This window comes from Leptonychotes weddellii, chromosome 1, assembly GCF_054177405.1.
Source record: "Leptonychotes weddellii isolate Sample4059 chromosome 1, ASM5417740v2, whole genome shotgun sequence".
Lineage (NCBI taxonomy): Eukaryota > Metazoa > Chordata > Mammalia > Carnivora > Phocidae > Leptonychotes > Leptonychotes weddellii.
Window position 1 is genome coordinate 72,948,855 of NC_138369.1, and position 15,374 is coordinate 72,964,228.

The 15,374-nt window shown below is 33.3% G+C and overlaps 1 protein-coding gene across 9 annotated transcripts in view; it reads left to right on the forward strand.

Annotated features, from left to right (window-relative positions):
- The window catches only part of TBC1D5 (TBC1 domain family member 5), a 528,942-nt gene that overhangs the window by 142,890 nt on the left and 370,678 nt on the right, over positions 1–15,374 (forward strand). Inside the window, exon 4 of one of the 9 annotated variants that reach the window (XM_081826016.1) lies at positions 14,962–15,004. The exons of the other annotated variants lie outside the window; for them this stretch is intronic. The gene's annotated coding sequence lies outside the window, so the exon portion shown is untranslated. The remainder of the gene's footprint in view (positions 1–14,961; positions 15,005–15,374) is intronic. 9 annotated transcript variants of the gene reach the window in all.

Here is a 15,374-nt window from a genome sequence, read left to right on the forward strand (position 1 = left end):
TTCTAAAAGGGAAGTTCATAATAGTGATAAATGCATACAGTAAGAAAAAAGAAAGAGCTCAAATAAACAACCTAACTGTATACCTAAAGGAACTAGAAAAAAAGAACCAACTAAACACGAAATTAGAAGAAAGGAAACAACAAAGAGCAAAAATAAACGAAATAGTGACTAAAATGACAAGAGAAGATATCAATGAAACTAAGAGCTGCATTTTTCTTTTTTTTTAATTTAAAAAATTTATTCAGAGAGAGTGCACAAGTGCGTGTGAGTGGGGGGAGGTGCAGAAGGAGAGAACCCCCAAACAGACTCCTCACTGAGTGTGGAACCTGACACAGGGCTTGATCCCACTACTCAAGAGATCACCTGAGACGAAACCAAGACTAGGATGCCCAACCAGCTGAGCCACCCAGGCGCTGCAAGAACTATTGTTTTTTTTTCAAAATAAAAACAAAACAGACAAAACTTTAGCTAGATGTACAAAAACAAGAGGACTCAAAAAAATGAAATTAGAAACTACAGAGGACATTTTACAACTGATACCACAGAAATACAAAGATCATAGGAGACTACCATGAACAATTATACACCAACAAATTAGACAACCCAGAAGAAATTCCTGGAAACATACAGCTTACCAAGACTGAATCATGTGAAATAGAAAATTTGAACAGACCAATCACTAGTAAGGAGATTGAATAAGTAATGGAAAACCTCCCAAGAGCATCTTGGCTCCTTTCACAGTTTGGCTATTGTGAACATTGCTGCTATGAACATTGGGGTGCATGTGCCCTTCATTGTACTACATCTGTATCTTTGGGGTAAATACCTAGTAGTGCAATTGCTGGGTCATAGGGTACCTCTATTTTTAACATCTTGAGGAACCTCCATACTGTTTTTCGGAGTGGCTGTACCAGCTTCCAGGCATGTGTTGTGATGAGCACTGGGTGTTATGTGCACCTAATGAATCATTAAACACTACATCAAAAACTTATAGTGGCTAATAGAAAGAAAGAAAGAGAGGAAGGGGAGGGGAGGGGAGACAAGGGGAGATGAGGACAGATGAGGGGAGACGAGGAGAGATAAGACCTCCCAAGAAAGAAAAGTCCAGGACCAGATGGCTTAACAGGTGAATTCTACCAAACATTTAAAGTAGAATTATTGCCAGTCCTTTTCACACTTTTCCAAAAAATAGAAGAGGCAATACAGTTGACCCTTAAACAATATGGGTTTGAACTAGTGTGGATCCAGTTATATGTGGATTTTTTTTTTTAATATAGTACGGTACTATACATATATTTTATCTTCCTTACAAGCTCCTTAATAACATTTTCTTAGTTCATTGTAAGATTATAGTATCTAATACATATAAAATACAAAATATGTCTTAGTTGACTGTTTATGTTATTGGTAATGCTTCTAGTCAGTAGTATGTTATTAGTAGTTAAGTGTTTGGGGGGGTCACAAGTTATGCATGGATTTTCACTGAATGAAGTGCCAGTGTCTCTAATCTCCACATTAAGAGTCAACTCTATTTCCAAAGCCATTTTATGAGGCCAGCATTACCCTGACACCAAAACTGGATAAGGATGCTACAAGAGAAGAAAATTATAGGCCAGCATCCCTGATAAAGACAGATGCAAAAATCATCCACAAACTGAACAGAAATGAATTCAACAGTATCTTAAAAGGGTCAAATACCATGATCAAGTGGGATTTGTTCCAGGGAATCAAGGATGGTTCAACATCCACAAGTTAGTCAACGTGATATGCTACTTAATAAAATGAAGGATAAAAATCATATGATAATCTCAACAGATGCAGAAAAAGCATTTGACAAAGTTCAACATTCATTTATGATAAAAACTGACAACAAAATGGGTATAGAAGGAATATACCTCAACATGATAAGGCAATATATGACAAGTCCACAGCTTACATCATGCTGAATGGTGTAAAGCTTAAAGCCTATCTTCTAAGATCAGGAATAAGACAGGAATGCCCAAACTTGCCTTTTTTTTTTTTTCTCCCTTGCCAGGACCTAACTGTTCTTTATGTGGACTATTCATCAGAGTTATTTTTGCAGTGAGCAATTATGATGAAGGAGGTAATGTTCCCTATATACAAAGAGCGAATCTCACCATTTTTATTTGACCTAGTACTGGAAATCATGGTGAGAGCAATCAGGCAAGAAAAAGAAATAAAAGGCATTCACATCAGAAAGGAAGATGTAAAACTGTATTTGCAGAGATATTATCTATAGAAAACCTTAAAGACTTCTGAAAAAAAAAAACTGTTAGAACTAATAAATGAATTCAGTAAAATTGCAGGATAAAAAATCAATATAAAAAATGTGTTGTATAATATAAAAAAATGTCTATAAACTAACAAGTATCCAAAAGCACAATTAACAGAACAGCCCCATTTACAATTGCATCAAAAAGAATAAAATGCCTAGGAATAAATCAGTACACTGAAAACTATGACATTGATGAAAGAAATTGAAGAAGGCACAAATAAATGGATAGATACTCTGTGCTCATGGCTTGGAAGAATTAATATGTTAAAATATCCATACCACTCAGAGCTATCTACAGATTCAATTAAATCTCTATCAAAAGTCCACTGGCATTTTTCTTAGAAATCGAACATACAATCCTAAAATTTGTATGGAACCACAAAAGACCCGAAATAGTCAAAACAACCTTGAGAAAGAACAAAGCTGAAGGCATTACACTTCTGAATTTAAAATTATATCACAAAGCTTTAGGAATCTCAACAGTATGGTATTGGCATAAAAACAGACACATAGATTAATGGGACAGAATAGAGAGCCCAGAAATAAACCCACACATATATAGTCAATTAATTTTTGACAGAGGAGCCAAGAATAGACACTGGGAAAGGATAGTCTCTTTAGTAATGTTGTGAGAAATTGGATCCCTATCTTATACCATATAGAAAAATCAACTTTAAATGGACTAAAGACTTAAAAATCTAGAGGCAAACAAGGGTAAGCTGCTTGAAATTGGTCCTGGTGATAATTATTTGAATTTGACACCAAAAGCAAAGGGAAGAAAAGGAAAAATCAAGTAAGAGTACATTGAGGGGCGCTTGGGTGGCTCAGTCGTTAAGGTCTGCCTTTGGCTCAGGTCATGATCCTGGGGTCCTGGGATCAAGCTCCACATCGGGCTCCCTGCTCCGTGGGAAGCCTGCTTCTCCCTCTCCCACTCTCCCTGCTTGTGTTCCCTCTCTCACTGTCTCTCTCTCTCTGTCAAATAAATAAAATCTTAAAAAAAAAAGAAAGAGTACATTGAACTAAAAGGCTACTGAGCAGCAAAAGAAACTATCAACAAAAATGAGAAGACAACCTACCAAATAAGGGGAAATATTTGCAAATTATATATCATATAAGGGGTTAATATTCAAAATACACAGAGAACTCTCACAACTCAATGGCAAAAAACACAACCAATTTGATTAAAAAATAGGCAGAATAACTGAATAGACGTTTTTCTAAAGAAGACACACAAATAGCCAAGAGCTACATTAAAAGGTGCCCAGCATCACTAATCATCGGGGAAATGCAAATCCAAACCACAGTAAAATCTCACCTCACACCTCTTAAAATGTGATCAAAAAGATAACAAGTATTGCTGAGGATATAGAGAAAAGGGAGCCCTTGTTCACTGTTGGTGGGAATGTAGATTGGTGTAGCCACTATGAAAACAGTATAGAGTTCCTCCAGAAATTACAAATAGAACTACTTAAGAGCCAGCAGTTTGACTTCTGGGTATATATCCAGTAGAGTATTGACGTGATATCTGCCCTTATGTGTTCATTGCAATATTATTTACAGTAGCCAAGATTTGGAAACAACTTAAGTGTCTACTAGTAGATGAATGGATAAAGAAGATGTGGTGTGTGTATATATGTATACACACACACACAATAGAGTATTCATATATACAATGGAGTATTATTCAGACATGAGAAAGAAGGCATTCCAGCCATTTGTGACTATATAGGTGGACCTTGAGTGCATTATGCCCAGTGAAATAAGGCAGACAGAGAAAGACAAATACTGCCTAGTATCACTTACATGTAGAGTTTATAAAATAAGGGAAAAAAAGTCAAACCATAGAAACAAAAACAAAAGTAGTTGCCATGGGCTTGGGGGGGGTTGGTGAAGAAAATAGGGATAGGTTGGTAAAGAGGTACAAACTTTTAGCTATAAGATGAAGATCTAATGTATAGCATAGTGACTAGTTGATATCACTGTATTACAGAAGTGAAATTTGCCAAGAAATTAGAAATGTAATGTTCTCACTAAAAAAAAAAAAAGTATGTGCAGTTGATGGATGTGTTAATTCCATTAATCCAGTTAATTTATCAGTTAATCATTTTACAATGTATATGTACATCATATTGTGTACACTTTGAATATCTTACAGTTTTATTACATTATATTGAGGTCAGTTATACCTAAATACAGCTGAACAAAACTTAAAAATATAAAAAAAGAAACCAAAAAAAATTCCAACTCCTATAATATGGAGATGTACTGATCTAACATTTTAAAAATACAACTTTTTTTTTTTATTTTACTTGAACTTAAGAGAGGAAATAACAAAACTGAAATGGAACTTAAATAAGTGAACTTTAGATAAATATTTTTTCAAAACCAAAAATATTTGTTCCTAAGAGCCTTCCAATATTAAAGAAGACTATGGAAATCTTTAAATACTTTGATAATAAGAAAATAGGGAAAGACTCCTCTAAAAGCAATGTATCTTTTTATTTTAAAATAATTTTCTTAAATCATTTCTTGAGGTAAAATTCACATAACATAAAATGTAGTACACAATAGAATTTAGCACATTCACAGTGGTGTGCAACCTCCACCTCTCTGAAGTTCCACACGTTTCCATCACTCCAAAGTAAAACACCTTACCCTTTTAACAGTTTCTCCTCCTTCTGCCCTTTCCCCAATCCCTGGTATGTGCCAACCTGCATTCTGTCTCTGAATTTATTCTGAATATGTCATGTAAATGGAATCCTACAGTGTTGTATGAGCTTTAAGTCTGGCTTCTTTCACTTGGTGTAATGTTTTCAAGGTTCATCTATGTTGTAGCGTGTATGAGTACTTCATTACTTTTCACATTCAAATAATACTCCATCATATATATAAACTTTCGGTTTGCTTTCACCTTTTGGATATTATGAATAGTGCTTCTGTGAATTCATATTTATATATATTTATTTGAGTACTTGTTTTCAGGTTCTTTAGATATATACCAGGAGTGAAATTGCTGTGTCATATTATAATTCTTTTAAATTTTTGAGGAACTACTCACTTGTTTACCACAGTAGCCTCAGCATTTGATATTCCCACAAGCAATGTATGTGGGTTCAGTTTTTTTCACATCTTGCCAATACTTGTTATTTTCCCTTTTTTTACGATAATCAGAATGATCATTATGATTTTAAGATCATTGTGAATGCCTTAGAGCCAAGTAATATCATAGAGAAATGATTATATCTAGTATTTCTTATATAGCAATTATATATCAATTCGGAGTATCACTTAATTCTGTTTTCCTTCCAGCATTAACTGATACATGGACATTGTTTTCCAGAATAAAAGATTTCTTACTTTTCTTCATTTTCTCAAAATCATTACTGTATTTTATTTCATATTTCTACCATGTTTTTTTGTGTGTGTGTGTGTATGTGTAGTTCTGTGTTTTTGGCCACAGTTTTAAGTTACCATTCTTTTTGTTTAATTCTCATTGGAAAACTATGTCTCTATTATTATGGATAGCACACTACAATTGTACTTCCAGGTTCCTTCATCATAAGATAACATTTTTGTAAGGTTATCTACATTCTTTTTGAAGAAATACCTCACTTATCCTGGACGTCCTGTTTTAGTATAAACCAGTGAACCAGAGCTTCCTTGGCCTTTTGCTGAAGTGTCATTCCCAGATTTCTTTTAGTTATATTACTGGATTAGTTCCAGTGTTGCTTGGATCTCATTGTCATCTTTATTCTTAGGTTTCTTTAAATAAATTTTCAGAAGGCTAAATGGTGAAAGTTGTATTTTCTGAGTTGTACATATTAGAGCTTTTTTTTTTTTTTAGAAAATGTTTTTCTTTTATTCTCACAGTTGATTGATCATTTAGCTGGGTATATATTTCTAGATTTAAAATAATTTTTCTCAAAACTTTGAATCTTTTGCTTAGTTTTTTTCTACCATCCCTTATTCCTTTTAAGAAATTTGAAGCTAGTCTCACTGAAAAATGTTCTATGTTATATCACAGTGAAAACAAAATAGAAATTCTTAACTTCATTAAGCTTCAGTTTTAAGGTAGCAAAGTCTACAAGCAGCAAGATAAATAAATACATTAAATATATAGTAGGTTAGATGGTTGTGCTATGAAGGCAAATAAAGCAGTGACTAGAGGATAGAGAGTTCAGAGTACAGTGAGAGGGATGGAAATTTTAAATAGGGTGGTCAGGGAAAGTCTCTCAGAAAAGGTAACATTCTAGTAAAAACCTGACAGAGGTGAGGAGTGAGCATCTCAAGCAGAGGGAACAAGAGGTGCAAAGGCCCTGATGTTAGAATACTGCTGATGTGTTCAGGAACAAGAGCGTTCAGTGTGGCTACAGCAAAGTGAGGGGAGAATAGTAGGATTAAATTACAGAGGTGACTGGGAATCTAGGTCTTTTAAGATATGTGTTTAGCTTTTATTTTGAATGATATGGGGAGCCATTGGTGAGTATCATCTTGTTTATAGTTTAAAAGAATTATAGTTAATTTAAAATCAATTAAAATTGATTTTAAGGGAGCAAGGGCAGAAGCAGAGGGATCATATAGAAGGTTAGAGATGAGAGATGATTGTGGCTTGACCAGGATTTGCTGATGGATTAGATTTGAATTATGAGAGAGAGAGAGGAGTTAAGAATGACTCTAGTAATGTTTTGTTCTGAATAATAGGAAAGATAGAGTTTCATTTGATAAAGAAGGGGAAGATTATGCAAGGTGTACATGACGGGGAGAAGGCTAGGAATTTGGTTTTGAACATGCTGAGTTAGAGATGTTACCAAGTGGAAAAGGTCAAGGAGACAGATACACTGGTCCAGAGTTAAGGTGAGAGGTCTGAGATAAAGGAGATAAACTATGGAAATCATCAGTTGTAGATGGTATTTTTAAAGGGGTAATATTGATGTAATCCAGTAAATATAGCTAGAGGCAATTGAAGGTCCTAGCTTTGGAGTACTCTAAGTAACAGGGTTAGGGAAAGTAGAAGTAGTAGAGAAGGCCAGGGACCGAAAACCCAGTGAGGTAAGAGGAATTTGGCTTTCAGAAAATCTGAAAGCTAATGAACCTAAATGGTGTAAATATTTCAAGGAAGAAGAATGATCATCTGTGACATGCTGCTGAAAGGTGAAGTTATGGATGAATTGTGAATTGACTGTTGGATTTAGCAATGAGAAATCATTGGTGACTTTGAAAAGAGTAGTTTTAGTAAAGAACAAAATCTGACTGGAGTGGGTTTAAGGGAGAGTGGAAGGAGAAACAAAGGATTTTTTTTTTTTTTTAAAGTAGAGGAGAAGTAGTATACATCAATCAGTATTAAGATTTCTTCAGTGAAGAGGAATAACTGATGATACAAGAAAATGGAGAATGGCTGAAGCAGTATGTACAAGTGGAGAGAGAGGTTGGGCTTAGTTAAGAGCATAGTTGGTCTATCCTTAATAATAGAAAGGAAGGCAGAGATACATGCACAGATCCATGTTTAAAAATCTTCAGTCAAGCTTTGTACTACTTTTAGGGTGTGTGGCATACAAGAAGCATCATGATGAATAGTTGCTTCCCACTTCTTTAGGATTGTTTTATTCTGTTAATTCACCCCTTTGTGCTTTTTGTGTTAGCACTGTAAATGAGTGGTGGTTTCCAGTTTAGGAATTTTGTGTTAAAAAATTTTTTGTTGTTAATGGAATTAAGACCTACAACAGGCATTTATGAGTGATACACATCTTGAAGTTTTTGAAACTTGATATTTATGTAAATATTTCTATAGTATGTCCTTGAGAGCCATCAAGCTACATTAAAATCAGAAGCAGAGCCATTGACTCCTTTCTCATACTAGTCTTAGGGAGCTTATGGTTCAAATGCACTTATCAGAAAAGTGATAAATTGCTTCATGTCCTAGATTGTTTGAACCAAGGGTGAAACCATGAATGTAAAAATCCATGAATGCCAAGGGTCTGTTGTGTTCCTTATGACTCATATTTCTCCTAGTTACTGCAGCCTAGGAGTATAGTCGATGAATATGGGATACAGTAATAGCATCATTTTAGTGTTTTCTTTCTGGTATAGTATGACTTCTGGGATCACTACATGTGTTTCTGAGTTGCATAATGTTCTTCCTACCTATTCTTTACAAAGTTCCCAGGTCTCTGTGGTGATGAAACTCCCCTTCTGGCTATAGATATTGCTCATGGTGTCTTGTGACATGATTTAAGCGTCTTGTTCACTGTGCTCAAATACTGTTGAGCTTAATTTAGTAAGGATAACAGGTGGGACAGGAGCAATTCTAAAATCAAAAAACTGAGCGGCCTTGTGCTTATGATTCCCCATAGAACGTAGGTGCTACAGACCCTACCTTTCCCTAAAACCTGGCACAGGTTCCTTGATCACTGGGCTGGAAAACATTTTGAGTAATATCACCTATATATTCGTAAGTCCACTTGTGCACTTAGGACGCATCTACTGAGAGTCAGGATATTTGGTATACTAGCAATTTACTTAGTACTCTGTCTTTGGGAGCCTACTATTTATGGATGTAATAGAAATAAGATGACTTGTGCTTCTTGAAACTTTATTTTGATTACCTCTAAATGTCGGTTGTAGCTTATTGCCTTACCTTTTAGGCAAGAATAAAAGTTCTCTCATTTTCTTTTGGTATGTACCCACATCACATCATTGTCTAACATGGGAAATGTATCTGTTATTTTGTGGTAAGGCTACCAGTACTTCATGGGTTGACTCTGAGAAGATACTTCAGGGAATTCTTCTTTTCATAGGTGAACAGTTTAATGTGTCATAGACCACTCCTTCATCATATTCTTAGTTGATTCCCTGTTATATAACTTTATCATTTAACATCATTTAATGTATCTCCTTCCCTGGGCTTCATATATACATTTGTCCAGTGGGTTGCCATTTTGTCACCTGGGACTTGGTTTCTGTGTTTAGGTTACTGACGTAAACCATTTGCAGTGACTTTCCCTTTACAAGCACAAAATTTTATGCAAAAATCCCAGCTATCTCATTCTGACACACTTGTGTTCCTTTGCAAGCTAATATTGATGTCCATCCTCAAACCTCTAATTCCATCCTAATAGTTTTTCTAAGTTAAACAAGATGAACCATTATCTCTGTGCGGTTTTATGCTAGTGGCATATTTTGAGTAACACATAAAGATGGTTCTTAAATCCTATTCATTGAATTAAAAAATTTTAAGTGGAGAGGATACTTGGGAATGTTGGGGAGGTCAAAGGTAATTCTCTGTTAATAGACTCTAAAATGTCATCAACTTTGAGAGTAGAACCAATCTGAATTCATCTATTCATTTGATCAACAGATATTTATTAACTGTTTACTCTATGGCAGGTACTCAGCTAACTTAAATAAATATATCATTTTAAGATGTCTTTCTTTTTAAATTGGATGATGTAAGGAACAATTTTCTTTTTTCTTTTTTGCTAAGTTTATTGTGAATTTTTTTAGGTTTTCAATATACATGCACTGTACATAACTCTCACCTTTCAATAGTGAAGAAACATCCAATTCTAGATAAAACTGAAGTGTGGAAAATACAGAAACTGTTTCACATTCTCTTCGTCTTCCTCACTTTTACAAAGATTTAATGGACAGTGAAATTCACCAACAGTTTCAGCTCTACTTCCTTGCAGTTCTGCTAGTCTTTTCTGGTACCTAGAAGACCTGAAAGAAGCATCATGAATTGGAAGGGAGAAGTTATATGAACACATAATCAGACAAATAGACAGCAGATCCTTTATAATTGAGAGGTGACTGTATTTCTACTTTACATAGAAATTTGAAGTTTTTACTTTAGGTATTCCCATTTAGGAATACTTTGTAGTTTGTGAACAGCTGACTCATTTAAAGAGGATTTTAAAGAAAACTTTAATTTGTAATTACTGGACCATTATGAAACTAACATTTTATTTATTGTTGAGGCAAAATAAGGTTTTAGTTATTAGAAATGTGTTCATAATTTTATAAATGACATGAACTAATTTTGCCTCAACAGTTACTTAATTTTTTCATCATGTAGTGAAATATTGGCTGGATATTTTGAAAGCCTAAATTACTTGGAATGTATTTGAAACCTCTCTTTTTATGTACTTCTGTTCAAAATGTTACTTATCTTTGGATCATTTTTAGTATAGGCTTAAAGTTTGGAGTTTTACATTTACAGTCTTATAAAGACATAAGTATATTTATGTTCTATTGGAACTAAATAATTTTATCCACATAATTGTCATTCAGCTGTAGCTGTCTGGAATAAAATTTCTGGAAATAGGTAGCCATTTTCCGTATGAAATAACCATTTAAAAGTGTTTTTCATCTGATAGCATGTATTTTATTTTTTATAAATAGCACAGAGCAAATGAAGTATTTAAGGGAGATTATCAGCTCAAGTTCAATACTATGTTGGTTGACATTATTAAACTGATGATATTTTATAATTAAAAAAATACTTTCATTATTACTTTTATAAAATACATGTGCTTTTGTTATATCTTATGTGTTAATCTAATTTCCTATTGTAGTTACCGATTGAAAGTGAATTGTGTACCAGTGGGGTTCTAAAACCTTGACATTATTTTAATCTGATAACAAATGAGTTTAAGTTCATGTTCTTTCAGTTGTTGGCAACAAATCTAAACCTGTATTTTTTTGGATTTATGAGGATAAGTCCTGCTTTGGCAATCTTGTAGATCCTCCAGAGAATAGTTAAACAGTGATTAATCATTGTTTCTTCACTGAGTGTGCAGAAAAGAATGGAAAACTGCATTTCACACTTCTGAAGCAATTAATCCCCATGATCTTAGCCAGGTTTGTCTTGTAGATAAGTCGGGATACAAAACGGTACCTAATTTATCAATGTATGCATGCCATAAAGTATAAAACACACAATTTATTTCATATCATTTATAGTCAAATGTAAAAAAAGAGTGACTTTGCCATATCCAAGAGTGTTTCCTACATTACCTTCATATAAACTAAGTACCAGAGATTACAATGGGATTCCTGTTTATTGTGCACATCTGGTGCAGTCACTATGCATTTTCTCATTCACTTGCTGGCATTTTTAGTGATTGTGGCATAAATCACCTTGCTAATCAGAAACATAAGTGACGGAAAGTCATCTCCCTTTTTTGAACAATGGGAAAAAACATATGGCTTCTCAGACAGGACTTGGCTGTTATACTATTTATGTGGCATTATATTCTGTATTTAGAATTTCATATTAATTACAGTAGTTTGATTGAAGGCATGGAATACCCAGGGTTTGTGGTCAAAGTATTTGTTTTGTACCATTTCTGTAACAAACAGAAGAAGGTAAAATTAACTGCCTTGCATAAAAATTTTTTTTTTAATAAAATCTACTTTGGTAAGAGTTTAAGATTGAGATGAATTAAAGAATATATATATTTTCAAATGTTTGTGTGGATGTTTCTATAGATGCATAGATACAGTAATTCTAAGTTAGTTTTTAATTATACCTATTTGAAAACTGCATGGATTAGAGTAAAAATTACTGTACTCTAAGTGCTAAACTGTAACTGACATTAGTTTGCTTTTCTAGTAGTAGTATTTCAAGATGAGTTACATTTTTAATGAATTACTGGTTATTAGTTGGAACCACTTCTGCATATGCTACAACTAAAAGTAAAAGATGAAGTAAAACTTCGTAAAATGTGAGAAATTTGTATGTGCAGACTTCAGAAACTACCCTTAGTGAATTTCCTGCTATTTGTTCTAGAATGCTTGCTGTAGATTTGAAGGTATTTTTCTTTTTCCTCAATAGTCACTTAATTCTCAAAAGGTAGTGAGTATAATGGCCTTTCATCCTTACTTGGCTTTATAATACTTAACTTCTTATCACTTACCACTTTCCATTTTCTTACTCTTGGGTAGCAAGGAAAGATTTATTTTGAATGTGTAAATTTCAAATGAAAATTTATTTGTTCAGAGAACCTTATGTCTTTTACAGTTTTGTTTTCTATATTACATGTGACAATAAATTAGTGAGGCGAATTTTTTAACAAATATATCAGAGCCTATTTATTCAAATGTGTGCTATTTCCTTTGAAGTAGTTCCCTTGGGAAGATGTATACATAATCCATTAATCAAAGTATTTTAGGAATGCCTCTTTTTGAGTTTTCTTCAGTGGAATTGATGTATAGCTGCCCAAAACGGATACTTTGCGGGGAGAGAAGATTCATTTTGTGTATATATGTGCTAGTATTTTTGTTTAAAAAAAAAAATCAATCAATCATAATAGCTTGTACTGCAGCCTGTATATATCTTGTAGATAATTGGACACTATGAATAGAAATAGAGTTTTGAAAAACTGCCTGAATTTTAAATAAATGGTCATACTTACCCATTTTGTTTTAGACATCTTTTATGATATTGTCTGAAGGACCACCTGCAGTAGGAGCCCACAAATTGAATAAATGCAACATAAGGAGAGACTTTTTTTTTTTTCTGTTGTTCTTGCTTATTTAAAAAATGCCACCATAAAGATTCTCTAAGGTAAAGTGTGCTATTTAAAAAAATACATATTTACCATTGAATTGAGACTTTTTAGATTAAAATTATCCAGTCCTCAAAAATTACCTGAAATCTAGGGCATACTGCCTCAATCCTCGTCCATTTTTATTTCCTTCCTGCCTTTAAAACCTCTTCCTCCTCATTCCCGTTTTTTTTTTTGTTGTTTTTTTTTAAGATTGAGATGTAGTTGTTGTAAAGAACAATTTTAAAGTCATGCAGTTTTAAACACATACAGGCTTCCTTTTTTCTTCACCAAAATATAAAAATTCTAGGAGGATAGATTGGTAAAATCTAAAAAATATGTAATTTATGACATGGCTAAAAGTATCAAAATAAAATATAAAGAGTTCTATTTTTAGTGAGTGAACACTTTGGAATTTGTTAGTAATGGAGCTTTGAAGAAAATTTTCTTATATAAAGTGCTTGATGGGAAAAATATATTAACCTAAAGCATTTGCTTATTTATCATGTTTTTAAAGCCAGGAATTTAATTTCTAAATGTATGTCCTTTTTTAAATAGAATTGAAGTACAGTAATGTTGATATTTATTGCACATTTTGTCTAAAATTTGCTTTTATTTTCAGAGAATTTGAATTATTATCTTTTTCCTCTAGTCCATTCTTTTTCTCATTTATATTCATACTTTGTTGGTACATACTACCCTCTAAAGTAGATTCTGAATTGACTGTAGAATTTGCAGGAAAAGCTTTTTTTCTTTCCTGTGTTCTCATGGCATAAAGAAGGAATCCTCCCATAGTAGGGATAAACTTACTGGTAATTTGTAGCCAGGAGGATTATTGCTTACAGTCCCTCTCTCTAGCCATCCCTTTCCTACCTTGATGTTTGTCTGGAAGTGCCTTTAGGAATGTTGACAGAGGCAGAATGAATGCCTTCTGCTGAAAGTGCTGTGGGTAGGTGGTGTGACACCATTGTGTCACACTAAAATTCAGATAAAAATGTTAATTTGTGAACTATTTCCCAAAAGGGAGGCTTTTATTTCTGAGTGGGAAAGCTGCTTTGAGTGACATATATAATTCAGAAATTTTAATGTGAAATTTTTAATGGAGTATATTAAGTCTGAGAAACATGGAATATCCCTTCTTCCTCCATGTTTAAATAGTTTTGGTTTTTGTTGTTGTTTGTTTTAGTGTTTAAGACTCTTCTGGGTAGAATATTCCCAGTGTGGACCTCAATTGTGTCTACTATAGGGGTTCAGCCATATATGGCATGTGGTGACCAGCAGGAATGGTCTGCTGATATAATGTGAAGGAACAAATGCGATTTTTTTTTTTTTAAAGGCAAATTAAAGAATAAAGAGCCAGACCTGTTTTTAAGATTGAGATGAATTAAAGAATATATATATTTTAAAATGTTTGTGTGGATGTTTCTATAGATGCATAGATACAGTAATTCTAAGTTAGTTTTTAATTATACCTATTTGAAAACACTGCATGGATTAGAGTAAAAATTACTGTACTCTAAGTGCTAAACTGTAACTGACTGAAATTGAGCAAGTCTTTGAAAGATTTCAGGAAAAGATAACAGCTGATAGATGCAGAACAAGGACAATATATTGGTAAGACATGAGTTGAGATAGTAATAGCTCATATAATCTAGGATTGATTGGGAAGGAAGTGAAACTAGAAGGGGAATAAGGGATTGAAATTAAATGAAGTCAAAGAACTAGATGTTTCAATGAGTTTGAAAGCACTTGTACTGAGTGAGGGAGTTAAGAGGGAATTGTGATGATGAAGTGGTATATTAGTTTAAGATTAATAGACAAACTCCAGGAAATTCTGATACTTTGAAATCCTATTATGTGAATTGGGAATAAAATTTAACAGAAGATGACAATTATATGTATATATCGTAGAATCACAACCACAAATACCATCTAAAAGTATAAAGATATAATAATTTAATTTTAGTAGTGTAACTTTTCTGCAAAGTAGAGTTTCTGAGCCACTCGTATATCCAGTTTCTTGATTGAATAAATCTACTCGTTTATCAGGGAGTGCAGGTTTTTCCCCCCCCTGCCAAGAACTTGTTTTTCTATGGGCTATTTTTTCAATTTCTCTTATAGCCTAAGAAAATATCTCAGTATTTTTTTCTCAGAAGAGAAGCAGGTGAGTTCCCTTCTTCTGAAGAGTTTGTGTCTTTATACTTGATAGAAAAAATAGAGAAATGAAAAACATTCAAAGCATGTATAGCCAAACATTTCTTGAACTGAAAGTAATAAAGGTAAGATAACAGTTTTAAATACATAAAAACTTCAGTAGCTGTCCATTTGTAGAAGGGGATTGGGAATTGTAACAAATAATTCAGACAATTAAAATAATAAAATTTATTGTTAGAAGAAGGATGGGTGAAATGATATTATAAAGCAAGTATACAAAAATGTAATTGAAGATTCTAGGTGGATGTTCACTGTAAAATTCTTTCACCTTTTCTGTGTATTCAAAAATATTTGTAATGTTGAAAAAATAATATAGCATT